Raw genomic sequence first — 16,652 nt, forward strand, 5'->3', positions numbered from 1 at the left:
CAGCATAAGCAGCTCTCGGCATAGCCGGGCCCTCAGCATAGCGGAGCTAGGGGGAGGAATACATTGAATAGATTAGTTTCCCCGTGAAACCTCTGAGGAGCATTGTGCTGCTGTATACGAAGAGCTTCTGCTCCTACTGACACCTGAACCCTGCGGGGGGAATGCAGTTCACAGGGTTGTCTCCATCCTTTCGCAGTTCTTTATCACATGCAGGTAGCAGTGAGGTTGACATTTATTTCTGGCTCTATGTATTAGGTTCAGTGCCTTAGTTGTGTTGTCCCTGGCTTCTCTCCCCCTCATGAAACCCACCTGATCTGGGTGGATAATCCCTGCCAGGAGTGGAGATAATCTGGCTGCAAGCATTTTTGCAAACCGCTTAATGAATATAGGCCTATAACTTGCACATTGTGCTGGGTCTTTCCCCTCCTCATGCATCACTGATATGTGGGCTCCTGGGAGAGCAGAGCCTTAAGATAACACATTAAGGCTAGGTGATCAGAAGAGGAGAGAGAGATCCCAATTTATGATAGACCAGTGAAAATCCGTCTGGGCCCGGGGCCTTTCCTGACTTGGTTTCTTTTACAGCGGCCCGCAGTTCCTCTATAGTAAAGGGCAACTCTAAGGAAGCTATGTCAGTGCCAGACAGGGAGTAAAGGCCAGACTCTTATGTATTTCTGGATACGCAATTTGAAGCTAGCATTTTGTGTGGCGGGGTTAGTTGAGTCTACAGAGAAGCGTAGAAGGTTTTAAACGTATCCGCAATGTCGGGTAGCAGGTATTTGCGTTATGACTGATTATAATAATAATAATTTTATTTATATAGCGCCAACATATTCCACAGCGCTTTACAACTTATAGAGGGGACTTGTACAGACAATAGACATTACAGCATAACAGAAATCACAGTTCAAAATAGATACCAGGAGGAATGAGGGCCCTGCTCGCAAGCTTACAATCTATGAGGAAAAAGGGAGACACGAGAGGTGGATGGTAACAATTGCTTTAGTTATTTGGACCAGCCATAGTGTAAGGCTCGGGTGTTCATGTAAAGCTGCATGAACCAGTTAACTGCCTAAATATGTAGCAGTACAGACATCATCATTGATTGATGATGGATGGGATATAGATGTTAGCTTTCTGTGTTCTCAGGGCTCTGGCTAAGTCCTACCCACTTTTGTTGCCATGTTCATAATAATGACGCCAGCATCTGGTGAGATCGGCTTTTGCTTTATGTATGAATAGGGAGCGTAACAATTCACGTTTTATTAGTAATGATTTTCTGATATCGTCTGACGTTTGATGTTTATGTGATCTTTCTAGGTTTTCAGTCTCTCCCAAAAGACTCCTGAGCACGTTCTCGCTTTTTACGAGTGCCATGCTTAATGAGGATTCCCCTAATCATACACTTGTGCGCCTCTCACACGATACAAGGGTCCGCCCCTTCCACAGCATTAACCCCTTACTGACATCGGACAGGATAGTACGTCCGATGTCAGCTCCCCTGCTTTGATGCAGGGCTCCGCGGTGAGCCCGCATCAAAGCCGGGACATGTCAGCTGTTTTGAACAGCTGACATGTGCCCGCAATAGCGGCGGGTGAAATCGCGATTCACCCACCGCTATTAACTAGTTAAATGCCGCTGTCAAACGCAGACAACGGCATTTAACTACCGCATCCGGCCGGGCGGCCGGAAATGACGGCATCGCCGACCCCCGTCACATGATCGGAGGTCGGCGATGCTTCTCCATTGTAACCATAGAGGTCCTTGAGACCTCTATGGTTACTGATCGCCGGTAGCTGTGAGCGCCACCCTGTGGTCGGCGCTCACAGCACACCTGATTTTCTACTACATAGCAGCGAACAGCAGATTGCTGCTATGTAGCAGAGGCGATCGTGCTGTGCCTGCTTCTAGCCTCCCATGGAGGCTATTGAAGCATGGCAAAAGTAAAAAAAAAAAAATGTGAAAAAAATAAAAGTTTAAATCACCCCCCCTTTCGCCCCAATCAAAATAAATCAATTAAAAAAATATCAAATCTACACATATTTGGTATCGCCATGTTCAGAATCGCCCGATCTATCAATAAAAAAAAGCATTAACCTGATCGCTAAACGGCGTAACGAGAAAAAAAATCGAAACGCCAGAATTACGGGTTTTTTGGTCGCCGCGACATTGCATTTAAAATGCAATAACGGGCGATCAAAAGAACGTATCTGCACCGAATTGGAATCATTAAAAACGCCAGCTCGGCACGCAAAAAATAAGCCCTCAACCGACCCCAGATCATGAAAAATGGAAACGCTACGAGTATCGGAAAATGGCGCAATTTTTTTTTTTTTAGCAAAGTTTGGAATTTTTTTTCACCACTTAGGTAAAAAATAACCTAGTCATGTTAGGTGTCTATGAACTCGTAATGACCTGGAGAAACATAATGGCAGGTCAGTTTTAGCATTTAGTGAACCTAGCAAAAAAGCCAAGCAAAAAACAAGTGTGGAATGCACTTTTTTTGCAATTTCACCGCACTTGGAATTTTTTTCCCGTTTTCTAGTACACGACATGGTAAAACCAATGATGTCGTTCAAAAGTACAACTCGTCCCGCAAAAAATAAGCCCTCACATGGCCAAATTGACAGAAAAATAAAAAAGTTATGGCTCTGGGAAGGAGGGGAGTGAAAAACGAACACGGAAAAACGAAAAATCCCACGGTCATGAAGGGGTTAAGGGCAAAGTATGTGTCAAGGGACTCCTGTAGTTCGGTTCTCACAATCATAGAATCAGAATGGTAGAGTTGGAAGGGACCTCCTGGGTCATCTGGTCCAACCCCCTGCTCAATGCAGGATTCACTAAATCAGATGTCTGTCCAGCCTCTGTTTGAAAACTTCCATTGAAGGAGAACTTGCCACCTCTCGTGGCAGCCTGTTCCACTCATTGATCACCCAAACTTTCGAAAAGTTTTTTTCTAACATCTAATCTGTGTCTCCTCCCATTCAGTTTCATCCCATTGCTTCTAGTCTTTCCTTGTGCAAATGAGAATAAAGATGATCCCTCTACAATGTGACAGCCCAAGTCTCCTCTCAGTCTTCTTTTTTGCAAGCTAAACATTCCCAAATCCTGTAAACATTCCACATAGGACATAGTTTGCAGACCAGTCACCATTCTGGTCACTCTTCTCTGAACTTGCTCCAGTTTGTTGATGTCTTTCTTTTTAAATGTGGTGCCCAAAACTGGACACAGTATTCCAGATGAGATCTGACCAAAGAGGAGTAGAGGGCAATAATGACTTCACGTGATCTAGACTATATGCTTCTGTTAATACATCCCAGAATTGTATTTGCCTTTTTTGCTGCTACATCACACTATTGACTCATGTTCAGGCTGTGATCTATTAGTATACCCTAGTCCTTTTTACATATGCTGTTGCTTAGCCCTATTCCTCCCATTCTGTATATGCTTTTTTCATTTTTATTGCCCAGATGTAGTACTTTGCATTTTTCCCGGTTAAAAACCATTCTGTTAGTTGCTGCCCACTGCTCCAGTTTATTTATATCTTTTTGAATCCTATCTCTCTCTTCCCTAGTATTAGCTATCCCTCCTAGTTTGTGTCATCAGCAAATTTAATCAGTTTAGCCTCAATTCCTTCATCTACACTCCCTGACAGAAGTTATGTCGCTTATCCATGTGTCACAGTCCCGCCTTCCTCGCCGCATGTACCTCATACTCACCTCGTTGCGGCGTCCCGGCGCGTCCCTGCTTGCTTCCGGTCCTCGCTCCCTGCGCGCTCGGCTCCCACTCCTCCTCGGGTGCGCACGCGCTCTGGATTCCTCGGCGCACGCGCACACCGCTTTCATTGAAGCCTGGCCGTGTCCTCTGCGCCGCCTTTTGCACTCTGACCCGGAAGGTATGCCTGTACTCTCCTTATCAGGCCACCTCTTCCTATTGACGGTGCCTGATTGTCATTTGCCTCCGTCAAGTGATTCCGGCTGCTCGGTGTTCTACCCTGTCTGGTTGCTCACCGCTCACTTCCGTATCTAATCTGGGTCTTCTCCTTGTTTCCTCCTAGTTCCTGTGTTCCTGTGTTTCTGCCAGCATTTCCTGTCTTCCTTCCAGCCTGCGTTCCAGTTTCCCTGCCTGCCTGCCAGTTTGTTCTCCGGCGTTCTCCTATCCGTGTTCCAGTCTCCAGCCTGTCTTCCGTGTCCCTCCTCCGGTCCTTGCTCTCGTGGTTAGTCCTATTGTTCGTCTCCTCCATCCTCTCCGCTAACCCACGCTCTCCCCGTTTCTGTCTACCCGTCAGTCCTTTCTACCAGCTGCCGTGGCGATAGTCTCCCTCGGACCTGCCCCTAACGCTCCCTGTATAGGGGGTGGTGCACTTGGTCAGCTCGCCTGTGGGGGGTTCGTTGTCACGGTCCAGTGGGTTCGCCTCATAGATTCCACGTCTAATCCTCACAGTACAATCAGGCCATGGACCCCGCTGGTACTCCTTTTTCCGCGCAGAAAGAGCTTGGGGTTATTCGAGAGAATCAGAATAGGATCATGGCCTTTTTAAAAGCCATGGAGTCCCGCTTATCGGCGTTACAGCCCTCCGATCCCGGGAACGCCTCCCAGATGGCGAGTCTTCAGCAGGAGCTCGCTCAGCAACGCGACACCCAGGGTCACATTCTAAATTATATTGCTTCGCTGGATAATCGACTGCTTTCCATGCAGTCGGCTCCTGCTCCCGCTCCGCATCCATCACCTCGCCTGGCCAAACCTCCACGTTATAGTGGAGATCCCAAGTTGTGCCGTGGTTTTTTTAAACCAGTGCCAGTTACACTTTGAGCTTCTGCCGCAACTATACCCCACCGATCGGGCCAAGGTGGCTTTTGTTGTGTCTCACCTGGAGGGAGAGGCTTTGGCCTGGGTTAATCCACTTTGGGAGCGGGATGACCCTCTGGTTTCCCAACTCGCCAACTTTTTGGAGACTTTCCATAAAGTCTTCGATGAACCCGGACGCTTGGCCTCCATTACCGAGTCCCTTTTTAATCTCCGCCAAGGTTCTCTTTCTGTCGGCCAGTACGCCATTCAGTTTCGTACTTTGTCATCTGAGTTAGGATGGAACAATGAGGCCTTGGTGGGAGCCTTTTGGCGAGGTTTGTCATCTCGAATCAAGGACGAGTTGGCGGGTCGAGATACACCAAAATCTTTGGAGGATCTCATATCCTTGGCTACTCGCATCGACCTTCGTTTCCAGGAACGGCTTCGTGAAACTACTAGAGAGAGAAGGTCTTCTCGCCCATCTTCGGTTTCTTCCAGTTCTTCTTCACGAATGCCTTCTTCGCCTCCGGTTTCGCCTCCTGAACCCATGCAGGTGGATCGTGTTCGCCCAGCCGAACTACGCCGCAAAGAAAGAATTGCTCAGGGTCTTTGTTTCTACTGCGGCAGCTCGTCTCACCTTCTGCATTCCTGTCCGGTGAGACCGGGAAACGCTTCCGCCTAGGCCAGGTAAGAGAGGTCTCCCTAGGTATTTGTGAATCCTCTCTACCTTTAACTCTTTCCGTTTTAGTTTGTCTTGGTTCCACTCGTTTTTCTGAAGTGGCTTATGTTGATTCTGGTGCTGCAGGGAACTTTATTCAGTTAGAGGCAGTTAAGAGGCTCCACATTCCTGTCAAGTCTTTGGAGACTCCCCGGCAGTTAGCTTCGGTCAATGGTAGGCCCTTACTGGAGACCGTTACCCTCGTCACTGATGAAGTGGAGTTACAGATCGGAGCCCTGCATCGGGAGAAGATTGCCTTCTACGTGCTGCCTTCACTGTCCCATACGTTCCTATTGGGTCTTCCGTGGTTAAGAACTCATGAACCTGTCCTGGATTGGCGATCGGGTGATGTTCTACGTTGGGTTCACGCCTGTCAGACCAGGTGTCTTCTCTCCGTGCGACCTGTAAAGTCTCTTCAGTCTAATCTGGTACCTGCAGGTTTGCCTTCTTAGTAAAGAAACACAGTAGTGATACTAGAATGATAATATTGGAGAAAATTAATAAAATGAAGTATACACTATAGTTAATAGATCACCACCTGTGCAACAGTTTTAGTGGGGGGAACACTAAAGAGAAAAACCAAATCTTTTATGTCCCAGTTGAATCAAAACCCACTCAATATACACTTAACCTATAAATGGGATCTGAACCAAATCGAATTCCTTGATGTTATAGTAAAGAGAGGTGTAGATAATGTCCTTCTGACCGATTTATATCGGAAACCGACAGCGGTTAATTCATTTTTACATGCCTCATCGTCACACCCGAAGGCTATGATAAATTCCATACCAATAGGGCAGTTCTTACGCCTTCGGAGGGTATGCTCAGAAGAGGAGGACTTTGAAAAACAGGCAAGTATTCTGAAGGGGAGATTCTTTGAACGTGGCTACAGTCATAGATCAGTTAAAAAAGCGTATAATCGGGCTAAATATACCACAAGACATGAGGCCCTATATACTGCAAAACTCCCGACTAAAAAACAGCCCATCAGGTACATTACTCAATTCCATGGCCAGACTGATTTGATGCGCCATTATCTGGCAAAATCATGGCCAATACTCCAGAGTGATCCGATACTATCTAAATACATTGGCAAACAACCAGATATTACATTTAGGCGTTCACAGAATCTCGGTAACTCTCTTGTTAAAAGCCACTATGTGAGCGATCCATCAGTGGGTTCCACATTTTTGAATGGGACTAAACCACAACCTGGCTGCAAACCTTGTGGAAAATGTGTGGCCTGTCCCAACATTACGAGGTCACAATCATTTAAAAACAGTAAAGGTACTATAACATACCAGATCAAACACCCAATTACATGTACGTCTCGAGCCGTAATATACTATGCTGTATGTCCATGTTCACTTATTTACATAGGAATGACGACTCGTCAGCTAAAAGTACGCACAAGGGAACATATATTGGGAATACAAGCAGCTAGGGAGATTGAGGACGTCACAATGTTAAAAACTCTCCCCAAACACTTCAAAACACATCATAATAGTGACGCCTCTCTCCTAAAAGTGGTAGGAATAGACATGATAAAACACAATGAGAGAAGTGGGAAGGTAAGTATACCCCTAGCACAGCTAGAAACAAAATGGATTTGGCTATTGGATACAGTGTCACCCAATGGCCTTAATGAAAATCTAAGTTTTGCTCCATTTTTATGATATTATTTTTAAACAAACTTTTACTTAATTCTCCTAATATTGTATACCTTTTAAATTAATTAAAAAAAAATTTTAATCAAAAATTTTTTTTTAATCAATTATTTTTATCATTGGTAGGGCTATTTATATAATATTAAATATATCTTGCTTTTATAGATAGTTACATATATTTATTTAATATGTGATTGTAACATGACCAATATTGATAAATTATGTAGTTATTTTGTATTAATTATTGTGCTTATACCATTTTAGGCATTTTTTGATAACGTACCTTTGTGGATGTATACTGCGTGTTGGATTTTCACGTGAAGTCAGGAACCAGGGACCAGCCTTCTTCATTTGGGGTTCCTCCCTTGTTTCGGTTTTATCGAAGTGAACATTTGCCCACATTGGATCCAGGAGGACTAGATAAAGAAATAACATTATATATATTAGAACTATTCTTTGCTATATGCTGTTTATCTCCTCTGTATAAGCTGTATTCAGCTTCCCCTCAGGGGACTTAGTGTGGGTTTGCGATAAACTACAATGTATATATTGTTCTAAATATTATAGACTCCATACTATTGTATTGGAGTATTATTATTGATATGTTATATATTTCTCCTTATTATAGTTTTTTGATGTCATATTTTCACTGATTTGATCCGTAAATATCAACTTATTTTTCTTATTTATTATTATTTTTTCTTTATTTTTTATTTTTTATTTTATTATTTTTATTATTATTATTATTTTCACATCTTTTACTAAAAATCTACCTTACACCCTATATCCACATTTTATATAAATACTTCCTTGCTGTGGAAAATTATTTTGTTATATTATAAACTATCACTATTTATTATATAGCACATAGCCAATTGCCATTATATGCCATGAATATTCAGACAAAATGTCGTGGCATTATATTATACATCAATGGCATTTTTATAATGGCACTGCAGTATCTAATTATTATTACATTTTATCACTTAGCCTTATTTCACAAGCACTATTAGAGATCCTCTTCTTTTTTCGCTCATGTAGTTCTTGCTGTTGTGCGCATGAGCGTTCGGCGGTCTGGTGTCGGGGCCGCGGCGTCACTGTGTCCTTGGTAACGCCATGATCTCACCATGTGCGTCCGGTCACGTGACGCGGCGTCCCGGACTTCCGGTCTGTACGAGCGGCGCATGCGCCGCAATAGCGGCGGGGATTTACATCAGCGTCCCCTGATATGGATAGTATATAAACATCTTCGGTCATGCCAATATACATTCCCCCTGACGAAGGACTGCGGGTCTGAAACGCGCGTCGGGGTGCACATTATTTAGCCGCTGGCAGCCTGGGTTCATTCACCCGATTTACTATAGTAAGTAATTGGCATTCCCATTGCATTGGCACATAGCACTTTTCAATTATTTGGCCCTCTTGGCTGTTTTTTTCTCTGCACTAGATGTCTTTTGGGTGGTAATTAACTTGTTGCACTTGGCACTTTATATATTGTTCCACATTGTCACCATGATTTTTTGAGATTGATCTTTTACTTTTTGATATATATCTTTTGTGATTTTTATCACTGGCACATATTGATTTTTGTTTATATATATATATTTAAATCTAGTGTGCATATGGGATAAATTGCCATTTGTAATATATGATGAGGATTTGGCTTGCCCTATAATTTTGCGGTTTTAATTGTGCACATACTTTGGAATCTATTTATATATGTATTTTTAATTTTTTAAAAATAAGTATCTTTTTTAATGGTTGTCACTATTGCTACTAATAAATGAATTAATAAAATAATATTATCAATATTCCCTGTCATGTTCTTATTGGTTCGGGTCTCTATGCTGGGAGTTTAGGTTTGCCTTCTGCCTACTGGTCCTTCTCGGACGTCTTTGACAAAAAAGAGGCTGAGATCTTGCCCCCGCATCGTCCGTTTGATTGCCCGATCGACCTAGTACCCGGCACAACTCCACCCAGGGGGCGAATTTACCCACTGAATCCTCTTGAGTCTCTAGCTATGGCTGAGTATGTCCAGGAGAATCTAGCCAGAGGTTTTATCTGGAAGTCATCTTCACCCGCAAGCGCGGGTTTCTTTTTTGTCAAGAAGAAGGATGGGTCTCTCCGTCCCTGCATCGATTACCGGGGTCTTAACAATATCACCATTAAGAACAAATACCCACTTCCTCTTATTCCGGAACTTTTTGATCGACTATGAGGAGCACGCATTTTTACGAAATTAGATCTCCGAGGGGCCTACAATTTAGTCCGTATTCGTTCAGGCGACGAATGGAAGACCACCTTTAACACCAGGGACGGGCACTACGAGTATTTAGTCATGCCCTTTGGTTTATGCAATGCTCCTGCTGTGTTCCAGGAATTCGTGAACGAAATTTTCCGAGATCTTCTGTACACCTGTGTGGTGGTTTACTTGGATGATATCCTTATTTTTTCTTCGGATCTGGTCGCCCACAGAAAACATGTTCGTCTGGTTCTACTACGCTTGAGAGAGAATCACCTTTATGCCAAGCTGGAGAAATGTGCCTTTGAACAGCCGTCTCTTCCCTTCTTAGGTTACATTATCTCTGACTCAGGTCTTCGCATGGATCCGGAGAAGGTGTCTGCCGTACTCAACTGGCCACGTCCTAATGGAGTCAAGGCTATCCAGCGATTCCTTGGTTTCGCAAATTACTATCGTCAGTTCATCCTTTATTTCTCCTCCTTGTCTGGTCCTATTACCGCTCTGATTCGTAAGGGGTCCAATCCTCACATCTGGTTGTTTGAAGCCTTAGATGCTTTCTCGTCTCTGAAACAAGCCTTTGCCTCCGCTCCAGTACTACATCGTCCAGAGGTGAATAAACCCTTTGTTCTGGAGGTTGATGCATCTGCCGCTGGTGCCGGAGCCGTACTTTCTCAAAGGTCATCTTCCGGAAAGCTGGTTCCCTGCGGTTTTTTCTCCAAGACATTCTCTTCCTCAGAACGGAACTATTCCATCGGTGACAGGGAGCTCTTAGCCATCAAGTTGGCTTTTGAGGAGTGGAGATACCTCTTGGAGGGTGCTGTTCATCCATTTAAAGTCTTCACAGATCACAAGAACCTGGCATACATTCGTTCTGCTCAGAGACTTAATCCTCGGCAAGCTAGATGGTCTTTGTTTTTTGCCCGTTTTGACTGATCTGGACAAGCTGACGCTTTGTCCAGGTCCTTCTTGTCTTCTGACTCTGAGGAGGAGCCCTCGCATATCCTGGATCCATCTAAAGTCATCATGGTGGCACCTATTAGCTTGTCTTCTCTACCTCCTGGTAAAACTTTTGTTCCTGTGTGCAACAGAAAACAGGTTCTTCAATGGGGACATGCTTCCAAATTGGCAGGTCATGTCGGTTTCAAGAAGACACTCTCCTTTGTCTCCCGCTTTTATTGGTGGCCGACACTTCTTCAGGATATCCGAAGCTTCATTGTTTCCTGTCCATCCTGTGCCAAGAATAAGACTTGGCATTTACCCTCTGGTTTACTTCATCCGCTCCATATTCCTTCTGCTCCCTGGCAACACATTGCAATGGATTTTATCACCGATCTGCCTCGATCTTCCGGTTGCACCGTCATCCTAGTCATCGTAGATAGGTTCTCCAAGATGGCTCACTTCATATCTCTTCCTGGATTACCTTCTGCGCCTGAGTTGGCGAGAGCTTTTATACATCTTATTTTTCGCATTCACGGTCTTCCTCAACATATTGTTTCGGACAGAGGGGTACAGTTCACCTCTCGTTTTTGGAGGTCTCTCTGCAAGTTCATGGACATCTCGCTTGATTTTTCTTCTGCCTACCACCCACAAACCAATGGTCAAGTGGAACGTACGAATCAAACTCTGGTGTCTTATCTTCGTCACTTTTCCAACTCTCATCAGAATGACTGGGTAGATTTGCTTCCATGGGCTGAATTTGCTTACAACAATCATACCAGCGAATCTACCTCCAAGTCTCCTTTTTTCATCGTCTACGGGCAACATCCTGGTGTTCCACTTACGGTTCCTCCGGTCTCAGGTGTCCCAGCGGCCGATCTTTTGTCCGGGGAGTTCTCTAGGATTTGGCAGGAGACCAGGACCGCTCTTGAACTGGCCTGCGCCAGAATGAAAAAACATGCTGACAAGAGGCGCTTGGATTCTCCTCTTTTTCAGCCTGGTGATAAGGTGTGGTTATCTTCCAAGTTTGTCCGCTTAAAGATGCCCTCGCACAAACTGGGTCCCCACTATATTGGGCCCTTTGAGGTCTTGTCTCGTATCAATAATGTCTCTTATAAGTTAAAGCTTCCTGCTTCTCTTCGCATCCCCAATTCTTTTCATGTTTCCCTCCTGAAGCCTGTGGTCCTCAATCGGTTCCATTCCACATTCAATCGTTCTCAGCCTAGTTTTTGTAATGATGTCTTTGAAGTTAAAGACATTCTTGCTATGAAAAAGATTAGAGGGAGGTCCTTCTTCCTGGTTGATTGGAAAGGTTTTGGACCTGAGGAGAGATCTTGGGAGCCTCGGGAGAACATTCAGGCTCCTCAAATTCTGGCAAAGTTTCTTTCGGCTCTTCGGAGGGAGGGGCATAAGGGAGGGGGTACTGTCACAGTCCCGCCTTCCTCGCCGCATGTACCTCATACTCACCTCGTTGCGGCGTCCCGGTGCGTCCCTGCTTGCTTCCGGTCCTCGCTCCCTGCGCGCTCGTCTTTCACTCCTCCTCGGGTGCGCGCGCGCTCTGGATTCCTCGGCGCACACCGCTTTCATTGAAGCCTGGCCGTGTCCTCTGCGCCGCCTTTTGCACTCTGACCCGGAAGGTATGCCTGTACTCTCTTTATCAGGCCGCCTCTTCCTATCGGCGGTGCCTGATTGTCATTTGCCTCCGTCAAGTGATTCCGGCTGCTCGGTGTTCTGCCCTGTCTGGTTGCTCACCGCTCACTTCCATATCTAATCTGGGTCTTCTCCTTGTTTCCTCCTAGTTCCTGTGTTCCTGCCAGCATTTCCTCCTGTGTCTTCCTTCCAGCCTGCGTTCCAGTTTCCCTGCCTGCCTGCCAGTTTGTTCTCCGGAGTTCTATCCGTGTTCCAGTCTCCAGCCTGTCTTCCGTGTCCCTCCTCCGGTCCTTGCTCTCGTGCTTAGTCCTATTGTTCGTCTCCTCCATCCTCTCCGCTAACCCACGCTCTCCCCGTTTCTGTCTACCCGTCAGTCCTTTCTACCAGCTGCCATGGCGATAGTCTCCCTCGGGCCTGCCCCTAATGCTCCCTGTGGGTTCACCTCATAGATTCCACGTCTAATCCTCACACCATGTTATGTAAATAAAAGCTTATAACCTGACGTTAAATTCATCGATTGGTTGTATAAATTATTCTTTTGAAAGCTGAAACCCTCCGAAATGTGGTTTACGTTAGGAAAATAAGTTGGCATCAATGCAGAAATATTGATCAGTTAATGGACACAGAATGGTCAGATTTTGGCAAGACAAAAGTTTTGTCGCCTGGTCATATAATGCACCCAATCCTAGTTTACATCCTCACCTGTGCTCAGTAAATGATTGGTTAATTAGTGTTTGTGTATAAAAAGAAACCCAGCACTCCAGACCTTCACTTGAACTGCAACTTGAGCTCTGACAACATGCCAAAAATCCACCCTGCAACCAAAGCCTGGATTATCAAGAGGCTGAAGACAAGATCCACTGCAGAGGTGGCTGGCACCTTTAATGTGTCTCAGAGTCAAGTAAAAAGAATTAAACAAGGATTTGAAGAGACTGGAGATATGTTTGACAAGCCCAGGTCTGGCAGACCCCGCAAGACAACTGCTCAGGAGGAACGTTTTTGGATAGAAAATCCAAAGCAAGACCCTCTTCCACTGCCGCAGAGCTCCAACCGGCCTGGTCACCTCAAGTCCTTGTGTCAACTAGAACAGTTTGTAGCATTCTGTCTCGAAATGGCCTCCATGGTCGAATCAGTGCCCAGTAGCCAGCACTAAACAAAAGGCAAATAAGGAAGAAGGGTCTCACTCGAGTTCCACTGTTTTACCAGCCTGCTGTGGCTTTTATGTTTCCACAATACAGGATTATTTTGTATGGAACGGTTAGTTCCTGTACGCTCTCTTCACATCGACTTATGATTTCTTTTGATGCTTTTTGGATAACGGCACCCGTATCCTTTGGGGTGTGTGTTTATGGCCTTTTTATCCCGAAGTTCAGCAGCTGTGCATGCTCTTCATTTTCTGTTGTGATGAACGTTTTTGGATTCATTTGCAAAGTCCAACAGCCTGCTAAACAGATGGACGCTGGAAAAGTGGCAGAAGGTGGATTTCTCTGATGAATCTTCAGTAGAATTACACCACAGCCGCAGCAAATACTGCAGGAGACCTACTGGAGCCTGTATGGATCCAACATACACCCAGAAAACAGTTAAATTTGGTGGTGGAAAGATCATGGTCTGGGGTTACATTCAGTATGGGGGTGTGCAAAACATTTGCAAGGTGAAAGGCAATATCAATAGCCTAAAATATCAAGAAGTATTAGCTACCTCTTATATTCCAAATCATAAAAGGAGTCAAATTCTGTAGCAGGATGGTGCTCCATCTCTACAATAAAGTTCCTCCTGGCAAAAAAAGATCAAGGTGCTCAAGGACTGGCCAGCCCAGTCACCAGACATGAACATCATTGAGCATGTTTGGGGTAGGATGAAAAAGGAAGCTTGGAAGGCAAAACCAAGGAATCTAGATGAATTCTGGGAGGCATGTAAGACTGCATTCTTTGCTATTCCTGATGACTTCATTAATAAATTGTATGAATCATTGTTGAACCGCATGGATGTAGTCCTTAAGCTCATGGAAGTCACATAAAATATTAAATATGACTCTAATAGCACCACAACTTCATTCACCAATGTTATGCAACATATATTTGTATTTTAAGTTAATTATTTGTTTGAATGTCACATTACTTTCTGTGGGCGACAGAACTTTTGTCTTGCCAAAATCTGACTGCTCTGTGTCCATTAATTGATCAATATTTCTGCATTGATGCCAATTTATTTTCTTAACCGAAACCACATTTCGGAGGGTTTCATCTTTCAAAAGAATAATTTTTACAACCAATGGATGAATTTAACGTCAGGTTATAAGCTTTTATTTACATAAGATGGATAAGCGACATAACTTCTGTCAGGGAGTGTAAATCATTGATAAAGATGTGAACAATACAGGGCCCAGGACAGAGCCCTGTGGTACCCCACTTGAGACATTCTTCCAACTGGATGTGCAGCCATTTACAACCACTCTTTGGGTCCGATCACTAAGCCAGTTATGAATCCACCTAACAGTTGCCTTGTCCATTCCATACTTAGTCATTTTTTTCAATAAGGATTGTGTGAGATACTTTGTCAAATGCTTTGCTGAAGTCAAGATATACTACAGTATATCTACAGCATTTCCCTGATCCACCCAGTCAGTGATTGTCATAGAAGGAAATTAAGTTAGTCTGACATGACTTATTAGTTACAAACCCATGCTGACTCTGGTTAATCACTTCATTCTTATCCAGGTACTTACATACATGTTGTTTAATAATTTGTTCAAAGATCTTTCCTGGTATAGACGTCAGACTCACCGGCATATAGTTCCCTAGGTCCATCTTCTTCCCCTTTTTTTTTAAGAATGGAACAACATTTGCTCTTCTCCAGTCTTCTGGGACTTCTCCGGTTCTCCAAAAATTTTCACAAATTATGGAGAGTGGTTCAAAAATTTCTTCTGCTATCTCCTTCAGTACTCTGGGGTGTAATTCATCTGGACCTGGAGACTTGTATTCATTCATGTTAGCAATAGGGTCTTCTAGGAGAGAAGCATTCAGATGCCAATAGCACTGTTCTGTTTTACTCTAAAGGCTGGAATAGCGACTGTAACACTTACCAACATGTGATCTGAAAAGAAGATATTATCTATGTTTGCTTTTTGAAGCAGGGGTAAAGGTACCTTCACACTAAACGATATCGCTAGCGATCCGTGACGATGCAGCGTCCTGGCTAGCGATATCGTTTAGTTTGACACGCAGCAGCGATCAGGATCCTGCTGTGATATCGCTGGTCGTTGAATAAAGTTCAGAACTTTATTTGGTCGTCCGATCGGCGTATATCGTCAGGTTTGACACCAAAAGCAACGATACCAGCGATGTTTTACGCTGGTAACCAGGGTAAATATCGGGTTACTAAGCGCAGGGCCGCGCTTAGTAACCCGATGTTTACCCTGGTTACCAGCGTAAAAGTAAAAAAAACAAACAGTACATACTCACCTGCGCGTCCCCTGCCGTCCGCTTCCTGCTCTGACTGAGCGCCGGCCCTAAAGTGAAAGTAAAAGCACAGCGGTGACGTCACCGCTCTGCTGTTATAGGGCCGGCGCTCACACAGTACAGGGAAGCGGACGCCCGGGGACGCGCAGGTGAGTATGTACTGTTTGTTTTTTTTACTTTTAGGTTGGTAACCAGGGTAAACATCCGGTTACTAAGCGCGGCCCTGCGCTTAGCAACCCGATGTTTACCCTGGTTACCCGGGGACCTCGGCATCGTTGGTCGCTGGAGAGCGGTCTGTGTGACAGCTCTCCAGCGATCAAACAGCGACGCTGCAGCGATCGGCATCGTTGTCGCTATCGCTGCAGCTTCGCTTAATGTGAAGGTACCTTAAGTCCCGATGTCTCAGCAGAAAATTGTCAATTCTTGTGTAAACATTGTGGGCATTTGAGTAAAAGGAATAATCCCTGTCTGCTGGGTGAAGTAATTGCCAAGAGTCTACTAATTGGTGGCCCTGCAAACATTTCTGTATGCGTCTTTGCGTGGGACATAAGTGGGAATACACTCCCTTGGAATTATCTATAGATGGGTCAAGGGCTGTGTTAAAGTCACCCCTTATAATCTGAATACCCTCAGTGAATTCTGCTAGTTGTTCTAGATCAGTGTAGAGTGCTTTGTCCTGACCAACATTGGGTAGATATAGGGAGGCAAACGTGGCCCTAATAGAACCGAACAGACCTTTTACCATTAGCAGACAGCCCTCTCCATCAGTGTGAGACTCAGTGAATGTCCATGGAACTGACCATTAGATGAGGATACAAGAACATCTGGATTTAGAATCGGGTGATGGGCTGTGGTAACCTGTGGGGAACCTTTGACTCCAGATCTTGTAGGGTTTGTTTTGACAGAAATGGGTTTCCTGTAGAAACACTACATCTATCTTTTGTTTATATAAAAGATTCCGTAAGACCTTTTCTCAGGGCTATGTAGGTCTTTCACATTTAAGGAGCTGATTGTACGTTCCAATTGATGCTGTGGCTGCATTATTATATAGGGTTGGGACACGTATTCGGTTACAGAAGGGGAAACCGAAAGAGAACCACAGAACCGACCATAAGTCCAGTATGAAATAGTTTTTATTCATATAAAATTTCTAGTAAAAACAACAGTATTTGGGGGGGAAAAAAACAGTG

The sequence above is a fragment of the Ranitomeya variabilis genome, chromosome 3 (genome assembly GCF_051348905.1).
Source record: "Ranitomeya variabilis isolate aRanVar5 chromosome 3, aRanVar5.hap1, whole genome shotgun sequence".
Classification (NCBI taxonomy): domain Eukaryota; kingdom Metazoa; phylum Chordata; class Amphibia; order Anura; family Dendrobatidae; genus Ranitomeya; species Ranitomeya variabilis.